The sequence below is a fragment of the Populus trichocarpa genome, chromosome 3 (assembly GCF_000002775.5).
Source record: "Populus trichocarpa isolate Nisqually-1 chromosome 3, P.trichocarpa_v4.1, whole genome shotgun sequence".
Lineage (NCBI taxonomy): Eukaryota > Viridiplantae > Streptophyta > Magnoliopsida > Malpighiales > Salicaceae > Populus > Populus trichocarpa.
Window position 1 is genome coordinate 20950961 of NC_037287.2, and position 13790 is coordinate 20964750.

Consider the following 13790-nt stretch of genomic DNA (forward strand, 5'->3'; position numbering starts at 1 on the left):
CAAGAATTTGCTTTTCAATCTTCTCTGCAAACTTGTTTACAATTTTTAACTCACTGGTACCAAAAAAGTAACATATTTATGCACACAAATGGTCCATGACAATGGAAAAGTCCAGAGTTTTCAGTCGACATCAAAACTCATGCTAAATGAACCTAAATTATTGACTAATCAATCAATATCAGCAAGAAAAAAGCTCATTGAAACCTTCCAATACGAAGACTTCTCAATTGCCAACTGCATTTTTCCAATAGTCCTTGTCCTCCAGGGGGCAGATATATTTAAAAAATGTACCGCATCATGGAAGCTACCGCGTCATGGAAGTTCTAATCTAAGAAAAAAGGACCAAGAGGCACCATTGTCAACGAATTACCTGTGTAACCTTTCTTTTGCAAAGACTTGGCCAGATGCCATGTGGAAGATGCATTCCCTTATCAAACAACTTTGCTACGCTTGTACTTCTTGCACTTTCCTTGCATTAGAAAAAATACCACGACCATGGCCAGCTAAATCTAAATCCAAGCTTTTAGTCATATTTGTCATACCGGCTGGTCATACCAAATTATCAATAAATTCAAATCAATTATTTTTATTAAAATAAATTGTTTTGTTTTAAAAAAAAAATCTTTAAAGTTGACTCAAACAGGTAAATATCTTTCTAGTTTAATTTAAAATCCAATCCAAGTTGACTTCAAAATATAAGTTTTCAAGTTAGACTATGTAGAAAATGGTTTTTCTTATTACTTCTGTTTACAATATATAGTTATATGTATAGCAGAATTTGTTTGACTGTTACAAGAATTATAAATAGCATTAAAAACTATAATTACTAAGAATCAAAACTAATCTTCGGTTACTCAATCAGTTTTGATTGAGAAGAGGAAATCTCTCTTCAGTTACATAATCAGCAGAGGATATCTCTCTAACACCCTCCCTCAAACTTGGCGGGCCTGCACGAACAAGTTTGCGAGTAAAAAGAACATGACGATTCTTGTGAAGAGGCTTGGTGAGCAGATCGACAGGCTGATCTATGGAAGGGATAAAGCAAACACGATGGCTTCCAAGTGCAACCTTCTCATGAACAAAGTGATAATCAAGTTCAATATGTTTAGTGCGGGCATGGAATACCAGATTAGAAGCCATGTACGTAGCACTGAGGTTATCACAATGCAAGAGAATGGGAAACTAAATGCAAGCACCAAGTTCATAGAGCAAGTAGGCTAACCAAGTAGTCTCTGCACTAGCATGGGAAAGAGAACGATACTCGGACTCAGCTTGGAACGAGCAATGGTAGGTTGCTTTTTAGAGCACCAAGAGACCAAGTTAGTGCCAAGATAACCAGACGTTGAATGGCGAGATTCTGAACAGCCAGCCCAATTAGCATCCGCATAGGCAGCAAGATAAGTAGGATGGTGCTGAGGACCAAAGAACAAGCCATGGTCAAGTGAGCCTTTGATGTAGCGAAGTATGCGCTTAGCAGCAATTAAGTGAGGGATGTGTGGTTGACTCATGAACTGAGCAATAGAATTAACAGCAAAGGCAATGTCAGGGCGAGTGATTGTCAAGACTGTAAGGATCTAACAATTTCCTGAAAGACCGATGGATTGGGAAGGAGAGCACCATCATTAGAAGTGAGAGTATCCTTTGCTGACATCGGAGTACTCACAGGTTTACTAAGCAGCATATCATGCTTCACGAGAAGATCATATGCATATTTGAGTTGACTGATATGAACACCTTTATTGTGGGATATAACCTGCAAACTGAGAAAGTAGTGTAGATTTCCAAGATCTTTGATGTCAAAGCCTCGACTTAAAGCATCAATAAAACTTTGTAAAAGTCGATCATCACTACCGGTGACCACAATGTCATCAACATAGAGGAGAAAATAAATTGTATGACACTCGTGTTGGAAAACAAACAAAGATGAATCAGCCAAGCTCTGAACAAAGCCAATTGATAATAAGAAGCATGTCATTCGGTGAAACCATGCACGGGGAGCTTGCTTGAGGCCGTAGATGGCCTTATTGAGCTTGCAAACATGAGATGGTCGTGACTGATTGATGAATCCCGGTGGTTGAGTCATATAGACGTCTTCTTTAAGAAGGCCATGAAGGAACGCGTTCTTCACGTCCAATTGACGAAGTGACCAGCCTCTAGATACAACAAGAGAAAGCACAACACGAATAGTTGCAGGTTTAATAACAGGGCTAAAGGTATCTGTATAGTCTATACCTTGTTGTTAATGAAATCCTTTAGCCACAAGTCGTGCTTTGTGACGTTGAATTGTGCCATTTGGGTTGTGCTTTACTCGAAATACCCATTTGCAGCCAACAAGATTTTGAGAGGAAGAAGGAGGAACCAATGTCCAAGTTTTATTTTTCAACAAAGCATTGATTTCATCAGCCATTGCAGCACGCCATATCGCATGTTTAGAAGCTTGAGTGTAGCATGTGGGCTCTGTAGTTTCAATGACAGTGAGGAGAGCACAAGGAATTGGATGTTTGATAGTTCCATCCGTGGGAATTTTAGGTTGCACAATACCATGCTGTAGACGTGTCCTCTTGGGTGGAGATGGCGGCGCAGGAAGAGACTGAGGAGCAGGTGATGAAGATGTGGATGTTGCTGAAGGATTAGAGACAAGAGAATGATCACTTGAGACCAGCTGTGGAATAGTTGCATCAGGGGCAGATGGCTGAAGAGAGGTGGACTCTATCTGTGAAGTAACTGGATGTAATGAATGTCGGCGCTGATAAGTGAGGATGGGGACGGCGGTGGGCGCCATAGACTAGGATGGAGCCGATGATGCTGTAATCGGGAATTTAATACCCACTTCATGCTGCTCTGGTTGAGACATAAGATAAGGAGAGCTGTTGTTCTCAGCAGGTGGATTTGGATCAGAAGGAGCAAGTTGTGGGAGTTCTGAGCTAGACAAAAGTGTGAATTCCAATGAGCCAGCGTCAGAAACTGAATGTGCCTGCAACTGTTTATAAGGAAAAATTGTTTCGTTAAAAATAACATGCCTAGAAATATAGACACGACCGGTGGTAGGATCTAGACAACGATAACCTTTGTGTTGAGAACTGTAACCAAGAAAGACACACTCAATGCTACGACTCGAAAGTTTATCAGAGACATAAGACCCAAGATGAGGAAAACAGGAACATCCAAAAACCTGAAGAGAGGAATAGGAAGGTGGGCTACCATAGAGACGAGTATGTGGAGTATCCCAAAGTGGGTGTAGGAAGAAGATTAATAAGGTAAACAGAGGTTAAAACAGCTTCAACCCAAAGATTATGTGGAGTACCAGAAGTGAGAAGGAGACTGCGAGTCATTGTAGCAATATGACGGTGCTTACGTTCGACAAGGCCATTTTGTTGTGGTGTGTGGGGGCAAGAAAATCTTTGTTCAATTCCCAAGGCTTTACGATAATGAGAAAAGGCATTATTGACATATTCTGTCCCATTATCACTTTGAAGAAATTGAATGGTTTGGTGAAAGATGTTTTGAATCTTGGCAACTAAAGTTTGAAAATGAGTGAGGACTTCATTTTTGCGACGCATGGGGTAAATCCAAGTGTAGCGTGAGAATTCATCAGTAAATAGAACATAATATTTGAAACCACTTATAGAAATGGTAGAGGAGGACCAGACATCACTATGTATAATATGAAAAGGAGTGGTAACAGTCTCTTTGTTGGAATTAAAAGGTAATTGGTGAGACTTGTTAAGTGCACAGTCTCGATAAAAAGAAGGAAAAGACAATTTGGAATTAATTGTAGGACTTAGACGAGCGAAGACATTTGATGACGAATGACCCAAACGATTGTGCCAGATAGAGGAGTGAACAGAAGCAAGGGCTTGTGGAGAAGTAAAGACGCTTGATAGATTAAACGGATACAAACCATCTTTACAAGGCCCTGAAACAATAGACATCCAGTGCGTAAGCAATAGATTTGATAGAAGTCAAGTGCAAAGAGAAAGAAAACATGATTATCTTTAGTGAAACGAGCAACAGATAGAAGATTTTTACAAATGGATGGAATACGGAAGACATTTTGTAGAGTGAAGGTGGAAGAGCCTAATGAAAAAGGAAGGTTACCAGTATGGGAAACAGACATTGAGTCCCCATTACCTATATAGACATTATGCGGCCCACCATAAGGTTGAGAATTATTGATGGGCATGGCTGTCATGTGATGAGTTGCACCTGTGTCCGAGTACCAGTTTGGATCAGCAGCATAATGTACACCAGCAAATGGAGTGGCAGTGTTTGGACCAGAAAATCTATGTGGACATTGAGAAAGTCCATGGTGACTTGAGTGACAATTGGGACACCATTGAGGTGCTAGGCCAAGAATACCATTTGGTGGAGGACGAGCAGCCCAAGCTGGTGAAGTAAATGGCCCTAATAGAGGCATATGTTGCTGTTGCATAGGAAAAGAAGACCCAACCTGTGACTGTGGAGTGGTGCGCTGCTGAGAATAGCAACCACGTCTGAAGCGACCATTGTTGGGACGACCACTGGTGGGAAATTGGTGGCTAGTATTATAGGCGGTGATCACGATGGGTAGAAGGAGTTTGATTGTGATTGAAAAGAGCGATGGTTGTAGGAGAATCAGCAGGACGAGATTGTTGAGCATCAAAAGAGAGAATTCGAGCCCAAAGTTCAGTGAAATCTGGGAGAGGAGGATTTTGAGTGAGGACAATACGAAGCATGAGATAATCAGGGCCAAGACCATGAAGAGTGGCGATGACTAAATCCTCATCAGGAACAAGCTTGTTAATAGAAATCAAAGCATCAGCAATTGATTTAGCATGACGAAGATAAGTGTCAATGGATTGAGTGCCTTTATTGAGATCAAGAAGTTGCATTTTGAGATTGGTTGCGCTTGCTACAGACTTTTGGGAAAAGTGACGTTCAAGACAGTCTCAAATTGCCTTTGATGTGTCGAAACCAATGGTAAGCTGTGCAATGTTTTCTGTCAGAGTGGTGGTGAGGATGCTAACAATTTGTTGGTCGATGATGAACCAGCTAGCATGATCAGGATTAGGAATGGATCTTGTAGATTGAGTGTTAGTAGTCAGGATGGTGAGAGATGGTTCAGGAATGGTGCCATCAACATATCCCCAAAGTTTGGCACCGTGAAGATAGGGCTTGATTTGCTGAAGCCAGGTGAGATAATTGGTTTCAGTAAGTTTGGTGAATTGAGCAATATTTTGAGAGAGAGCCGAAGAGATGGTGGCCATGAGAAAGAAAAAGAGAAAAGGAAGAGAAACGCTAAAACAAGAGAGAAATAGGTGAGGATCGTAGGTTTAGGCTGATACCATGTAGAAAATGGTTTTTCTTATTACTTCTGTTTACAGTATACAGCTATATATATAGCAGAATTTGTTTAACTGTTACAAGAATTATAAATAGCATTAAAAACTATAATTACTAAGAATCAAAACTGATCTTCGGTTACTCAATCAGTTTTGATTAAGAAGAGGAAATCTCTCTTCAGTTACACAATCAGCAGAGGATATTTCTCTAACAGACTATATTTAACAACTATGCTTTAATAAGTTCACAGCCTATATCAAAACAAGAAAAAAAAAATCTTTTTTCTCCAGTTTTGCCTGAGAATTGTACTTGTTTTCTTTCCTCAATGCAATCAATAAAAACCCTACCATGATAATTATCAGGATCCGCAACTTCTAATTCGTTATTAATTTGAACTTCGAAAAAAGACCTCATGGGTAAGGCTAAACAGTGTTATGGCCAAACTCTAAACACAAAGTTGGCAACTTGTGCAGTCCAGTCCTCCTCCAATTTGAAAATATGATTAATGTTTCAGCTCAACATGAAAATAAAAGGATGGTTTAGGTTTTTTACCATGAGAAAAAAAAATAGAAGCATTAACTATTACCCTAAGACTGAGTAAATTCTTCAAGTATGCATGTGAGACAGATTCTTGCTCCCAGGAGTAGTGAAAGTGCTGTAACTAGTAGATGTACGGTAGAATCCCGCAGCAGTATATACTGTATCTATGCTGAGTGCATGTTCCAGACAGTAAATAGCAACTGTAACTTCAGACCACAACACAAACAGTAACCATTCTGCAAGGGAGAAAATATTCCCAATGATTTGAACTAAGCATTCCAACTACAAAGTTATCGTTTCAGTTTCCAGCAATACATAACAGGAAATATACTGCACTGATCAGAGGGGGAAGAAGATTTTGTGAGGTCTTAAATGCATTGAAGAGTAATTATTTCATGTGTGGCCTTGCACTCCTCTGCATTAGCTTGGTCCATGCCTACAAAAACAAGTTACAAATTGTTCCTTACTGAACACAGTCTCTATGGAGAGTGGTAAACAGACACAAGCGTGCATGTGAAAAAGCACATGCAAGGGAGAAGTACCTATAGTTGCCGTTGACTGATGCACTAAATCCTTATTCGGCCTTGCTCTTTTTCTCTTTGGCTTTTCGTCGTGCCTTCACAATCAAAGCTACTGTTCTCCACTGCTGGCTTAGAAGGGGAAAAACTAAAAAGCATGTGTCCGTTCAAACTCCGCTGTCACGCATCCGCATACATAGGCACACAAACAGAACATTTTGGAGACTGAACAAATAATTATGCTAAGAAACAATTAGAAAGCCATGGAATATGGTCATTCCAGAAACTGTTTCTCCAAATAATTGGAGAAATCAAATTATGCGAAGAAACATTTTGGAGACTGAACAAATAATGTTGCTGTTTTTCACATGCCCCTTGATTCTTTACAGAAATTTCTTTCAATGTATTGACAATTGGATTGGAACTTGGAAATTATACGTCACTGGAAACAAAGTGCAACAATATTTGGATAAACGTGGAAATGGAAGAAAATAATGACCTCAAATTTAACTATTAATGGAGTTAGGAAATTACTGATATATATAGGAATTATTCCACAAATGAACGGGCAATTATTCATAGTTATCATTAATGATCCCATATCTAGAAACACAAACATATTTAATATGGATGGGAACAAAAACAGTAAAATCAAACAGTCCACCCTCTTAGACACTAGCATATTTAAGATGCAAGATGACAACCGTGCTATGTTTGGTTCAGCTTCATTAAACAAGAATGTATCTAGAATTAGAGAGAGAGAGAGAGAGAGAGAGAGAGAGAGAGAGATTCAGCATACCCTCACAAGGCTGTAAAGGTCCTCTTTAAGAGGAGGTGAGAACTCTAATAGCCTTATTATTATTTGAAAGGTTAACAAGTGCAGCTCCTTTTCATAAGCCTTGTTCCCATAGAATTTAAAGCACGCATCCCTACACTTCCCATCACACGGGGTGACGTTAGAAAACCAAATAAGAACGTGAGGGATGATAGCTGATGTTGATATTTCATCAAGTTGAATCAGCTGAAAAATTAAAATTAAATAGGACAAAAAAAGAATATGCAGTAGTAACCAGAAAATGGAACGTAAATATAAATATAACTATCATAGGAAAGATAATCAATCTTGGGAATAGAGTACATTATAACCAACTACAAATTGGCAATCTACCAGAAAAAAGCTGCTAATATAATCTTACAAAAAGTTCCTGTAAACGAAGTTCACCTTGTGTCTTTCTAAATTTACTGAAAAGCAGATACTTAAAAAAAATGAAGGAATTACAGATCCATAAGCTTTAAAGAAAAGGAAACCCTGAAAGAAAGACTAAGAACTGTATAGAGGTCCAATTGTGATACCTATCCAACAGTAAAACTAAAAGGGGAAAAACTGCAAAAATGCAGAAAGAGAATGAAATTCTCTTCCTTTTAAAGATCTCTATACAAAGACTGTAAAGGCTACTTGTTCTGAGTAGGGTTTGAAAAACTTGGTGGAGCCTTCCTGAGACTTGTCTCCGCAGCTTTCTGAGGGTCTTTATTGGCTCCAGTTGACTTGTTAACATTTGCTGAAAGAGAAGCGAAAGGAACTAGCAATCTCCTTCCTTGATTTCTGTCTAATAATTGGACCTTTCTCTCATGGTGAAGACACAGAAGAGAGGACATGAGAACATGAATAACAATCAAGGAAAATAGAATGAAAAAAGCTCTGTGAATATTTCCCATTATGTAGTGCTGTAGAGACAATGAGATTGCTGGTGTTTTTGGAGCTAAGGAAATGGTGGTGTCTATGATGTCTTCTCAAGGAGGCATTGCATACTGTTACAAATAGTTTGTGCTCAACTCTGGCTAGGTGTAATATATATACAAAAAGAAAACCTAGGCCTGTTTGGTGGTTAAACCCCAATGTCTTAACCAGGTAGAAGATGTTATTTTTCCCCTTGGAAATACAGATAAACAAGAAGCTAATGGACAGACCATTCAGAATAACCAGACTATGTTTCAGCTTTCACGGTTAAAAGGGGTAGATCTAGACCATTTCCTAACAGGGTAGGCAATAATTGGACAAAAGATTTCCTAAAATCATATATAAATGAAATATCTGCATATGGGAAAAAAAATTTAGTTGGAGGACTATAAAGATGACAGAGCAGCTCATTGATCCACGTCAGCAGAAGGCAAGACAGGATCAATTATAATGCATGTTAGAATCTTGTAGAAGCATAATTTGACTGGCCACTATCCCAGTAACATTTCCATATGAACTCTATTTTCGGTGATTTGCTTCTTTATTTTTATCAGAAGTTTAATGATAGAACTTTTATTCTTGAATAAGTTGGAACTTGGAAGCAGCTGACCATGTGATTCTGAATTGAATATTATACTTCTGACTTCTGTGCAGTCCTTCAAATATTTAACTTAAAACCTCATGTGATTTATCACATGAGACCAAATCAGCCCCTCCTTCTTCTGTCCTTTTTTATTAAATCACTCAATAGTTTTGTACTTCTGTTAAGAGTAACAGATACAGCTAAACTTAGCTGGGAAAGACTACTTTCCACAGCAAAAAGCAATCATCTTCTTCCAAGAAAATGCAATGCTCCTCTTTTACCATTCAGAACATAGACTAAAGTCAATTGGATTCCATCTTATTCTTCTGCAACCTGATCCTAATGCAGCATTCATGTAAACCTCAAGTTGGTGTAGTTAGAGCTGAGCCTTCAGGATTGCTTTTGCATGTCTAATATAGTTAATATTTCTCCCCAACCAAATTTGGCCAGCTTGACAGCCTTGCCCAATTTTTTTGATATGTATATGTGTTTTTATTTCATAATTCACCTCATCGACAATGGTTTTTGGAGATTCAAAGGTGGATTGAATAATAGAGTCTAGATTTTAAAACCTGAGAACATGCTAAAAAGGTATCCGCCTGCCCAAACCTGAGCAGCAATCTTTGAAGCATTATTATAAGGATAATCCTCTAAATTTAGTAAATTCTCTTCCATTTAGCCATGTGATGGTGTATCACTCCTCCGTCACTTCACATTATTCAGCAGATGGTGGAAGTTTTTTTATGTTTATAAATTGCAATATCATCTCCTAGGGTAGAAGAAAAATGATCTGGAGGTTTAAGATCCTTTACATGAGAATTTGGGAGATCTAGTCAAGGAACTTTGAGAGAGGTATTTAGAATATAGTTTTTGGTGAAGTCACTTGGTGGTTTCCTGGGCTGGGAATCCTGAGTACATGTGAACAGTAATTCTACAAGCAAGGGAAAATGCATTTATGCCAACAGGAACAAAATAGAGACATTACTCATTTCCAACTCCTTGAATGAAAGATATTGCTGCCATGATCATATGCATTCTGATCTCATATAATACTGGAAAATATGGCATCAGAATTACCAGGAACATGCATTGTTTTTGCATAAAATCAATGTACCAACAAGATCTCACTGATTAAAGATGCTGATCCTGGATCTAACAGCATCAAAGTTGCTTCTAGATAACTCTCCCAACATCATCACAACAGGACCTAAGGATTCTCAAATGCCTTGTACCTATATTGCCTACAATCACACTGACAATCTCAAAACATAATAAAAATTTTCTATCGATGATCCTAATTTCCCTATTCCCCAAATTCCTGAAAATAATTCACCTAGTCTACAGCTTTTAACGCATTTTGAAAAAAACAATACAATATCCTCAGGTATTGCATGATCTAAACTACTCTGTCTCTTTTCTGATATAGACATAATACATAACTTTAGATAGCTAAATGGATTCAACTTTCACATACACAAAATTCCATTGATTCATTTCAACGAATCATCAATCATACAGAAAAAGGTTTACATAATTTATCTTTCAGGCATATAATAGCCACATGTCATTTAGTTTTCTCATTACATAACTATTGAAGCATTATCAGTCCACATGCCTTTCAGGTTTCCCATTATCTAGCAATATTGACTTATTTTCCTTCCAAATAAGATTTTTAAAACCAAATATTCTTGCAAAACAAGATATCAACTGCTCATGAATTACTTCATCAGAAGGAAGCACAGTACCTGTCTCCCTTCTCAAAGATGTAACCTCTTTATCAGCAATCCCACAAGGCACAATATGCTTAAAATAGTCTAAATCAGGATCAATGTTGAATGCCAATCCATGAGAAGTGATTCTGGATGATATGCAAACTCCAATTGCACCAATCTTTCTATCTCCAACCCAAACCCCAGTCTCACACTTTTTTCGTGCACTAGCTTTCACACCATGTAGTGATGCCATCTCAATCATTGTTAATTCAAGTCTCTCCACATAATTCCGAGCACCAAGTCCAACGTCACAAAGAGAAATGACAGGTATAAGATGGCTTGATGAGGACCATGATATGTAATGTCACCTCCTCTTTGTGTATAGTGAAGTTCAGTTCCTATCTTTTCAAGTTCATCACAGGGATCAATAAATATTGATCAGTTCACTGTTTTCCAAGAGTATATGTAGGAGAGTGTAGCAGGGACAACAGCGTATCCAGAATCTTATGAGCTTTTCTATTAGAGAATAGCTTTTCCTGAAGCTTAAGTGCTTCCAAGTAGTTGACCGTTCCTAATTTCCAAACCTCAAGATTTAATGGAAATCACATTCTCTGCAAACCAAGAAATAGTTAATCCTTATTCCTATCTTATTCTCACATGGCATCATTGTGTTATAATCACATGATACCATTGCACACCAAATAATAGAATCAGATCTAAACATTAAAAAACCAAAAATTTCCACGCACATGCAACTTCAGCTAACATTTGTAATTCTGAGTTGACAGATACACTCTTTCATTATAATGTGAAGTAGTAAGAATTTTAACTGTCAATGACACACAAAAACTACAAGAAAGGAAAAGAAAATCAAAGAAGACAGAACCAATCTTTTTTTTGCTAACGAATCAGTGCATGATTAACTTGCAAAATCTAGGAGATCAGAAGGAACAGATATGAATGCCAAACTAATGAATAGAAAAAATAAATAAAAAATATCTTCATAAAAAAACACTTTCTCCTCTCCGTCTTATACTGTAACTAAACCACCAAAAAATAAAGAGCTTATTTGGGAAAAAATGCACCGATTCCTCAAAGAAGGAAACCCAAAATTAAGAACAAAAACATGGGCTCTAATAGAAACAATCCACTAGAAAAAGGGTTATCATCTCTTACTAAATTTCTAATAAAAAAAGTGACCTTTAGTCAATATATCTCATTAAAAAAAACTATGTATTGCATGGTCTTCAAGGAATCCCAACCCTGTGACATTTCCCTTCTCTGCAACCCCCACCAGACATTATTGTGGTTGATTCTTTTCACTAAAATAGCTAAAGAAACCAAATTTCTTCGTGAGATTTATTTAATTTAGCAAAATGTGAGCTGTTTCATTGAGGCATTTCATCAAATAGCGCCTAAAAAGTCTTATAAATTCTCCAAGCAAAATGCTTCCATCATCCATTTCAAGGATCATAAGCCTAAATTCACGTTATTAATCACTGGGGAGTTAAAAAAACAAGAAATACACAGTAATTGTGAATAACGCAGATGAACCAAGATTCAATAAAGGCTCTAATGTAAGAGAAAAACAGCTTCTGCTAAAAGTCAAATGGAAGGAAAAAAAGATTTTCAGAGAGAGAGAAAGCAAAATATACAACTCGCACCGTTTTGAGTTTATAAAGAAAACGCATAACGTAGTCTGTAGTCTGTACTGACATGTCGTTGAAAAAACAGTTGGTCTTGAAGAAGTGTTTTTAAAATTACGTCATTGTTTATGATAGTATTAGTAATTATTTTATAAATATTTATGTATTAATCTTATATGTATGATTTTTAAAATAATTTAATTATTAAAATTCAATAAAAAATAAAATAAGTTCTTATATTTTTTAGTGTGAATTTTTATATAATTTTCTTAAATTTATTCTTTTTATATTTTCATAGAGATATATAAAAAAGATCAATTTGTACTTTTTTTATTTTTAAATTGAAAATTTTTTGATGATTATAATAATTTTTTACTTAAAAAAAAGTTTTCACAAAAATAAAAAAGGAATACATAAATAAAAAAAAATTTTCAATTAATTTTTTTTCTTCTTTATTCAAATCACTATAATTTATAAGTCCTTGTTTGATTATACAAGTTTGATGTGGAGATAAAAGTAAGTTTAAAAGTATTTCATTTATTGAAATTTATGATTTTAGATGATTTTAATCATTATTAATACTAAACCTGAATCAAAATTAACTTTTAAATTTTTTTAATGTATTAAAATGATATTGTTTTTATAAAAGAGAATTTTTAAAAAAGATTAAGTTAGGAATTTAGTTTTGACTTAAAGTCAGATTGACTAAGTTATTTGATTAACCTGGGTCTTTTACAAAGATAGTCAAGTTTTTTTTTTTTTGCATCTAAGATGTTTTGATGTGCCGTTTTCAATGTTGATTTAATAAGCAAGATTTCAATTCAAATTTAAATATAAATTAACTTGAAATTATCCAATTCAAATTTCATATACAGATAAAAAAATGAGAGTTAAAACGATATGACCCGATTGACTCAAAGGATTCAAAGATAATCTGGATAATTGATAAAAATATAGTTTGACTCGTAAAAATTCAAGACAATACTTTAAAAAAATAATGTTGAGATAATAACATTAGATTGATCTGAATTAACCTTTCGAATTCTTGACTCAAGTTATAAAATCATGATAACCACAAATAAAACAAATTAAATAAATTATAAAACTCAATTCTCAATAAATCTATTGTTGAATGATGAAATTGAGAAAATCTCAATCTAAAAAAAAATACAATAAAATGACCTAAGTCCATTATGGTTAATTTGTGAAACTTGTGACTCGAGTCATGATATTACGATAATTTCATAGAAAACAAATCAAAATAAATAACAAGGCTTAATTAATAAACAATCAAATGTTGAAGAAGTTGAATGATAAAACTGGAAAAAAAATCAATTAAAAAAAACAAATCATAATAAATTATGAAGTTTAATATTTAATAAATCAAGTGTTTTAAGATAAAATTAAAAAAAAAACATAATTTTTTTTAAGAAACAAAAAAAATAATATTTAACCTAATAAAACGGATAGAACAAAACTGAAACGTTTTGAATAAAATTTTCAAAACAAGTTGAGATTTCAACTTAAATAAAATATATTCTGATTTATTTATTTTTTAAACTAGAAAAAGATATAATATTTTTTCCGTGGTAAACAAAATGGAATTAAGAGCCTTCATCCAAACCCAATTTTACAACTATAATTATTAAAATATATAAAAAAACTAAACAACTAAAAAAAATACATATACTAAATTATCAAACACATGTTATAGAAATACTCTTAAATCTT

The 13790-nt window shown here is 35.4% G+C and overlaps 1 pseudogene; it reads right to left on the reverse strand.

Moving 5' to 3' along the window:
- Positions 1–10303: 10303 nt before the first annotated feature.
- Positions 10304–11714, reverse strand: LOC7463614 (octanoyltransferase LIP2, mitochondrial-like; annotated as a pseudogene).
- Positions 11715–13790: the final 2076 nt, after the last annotated feature.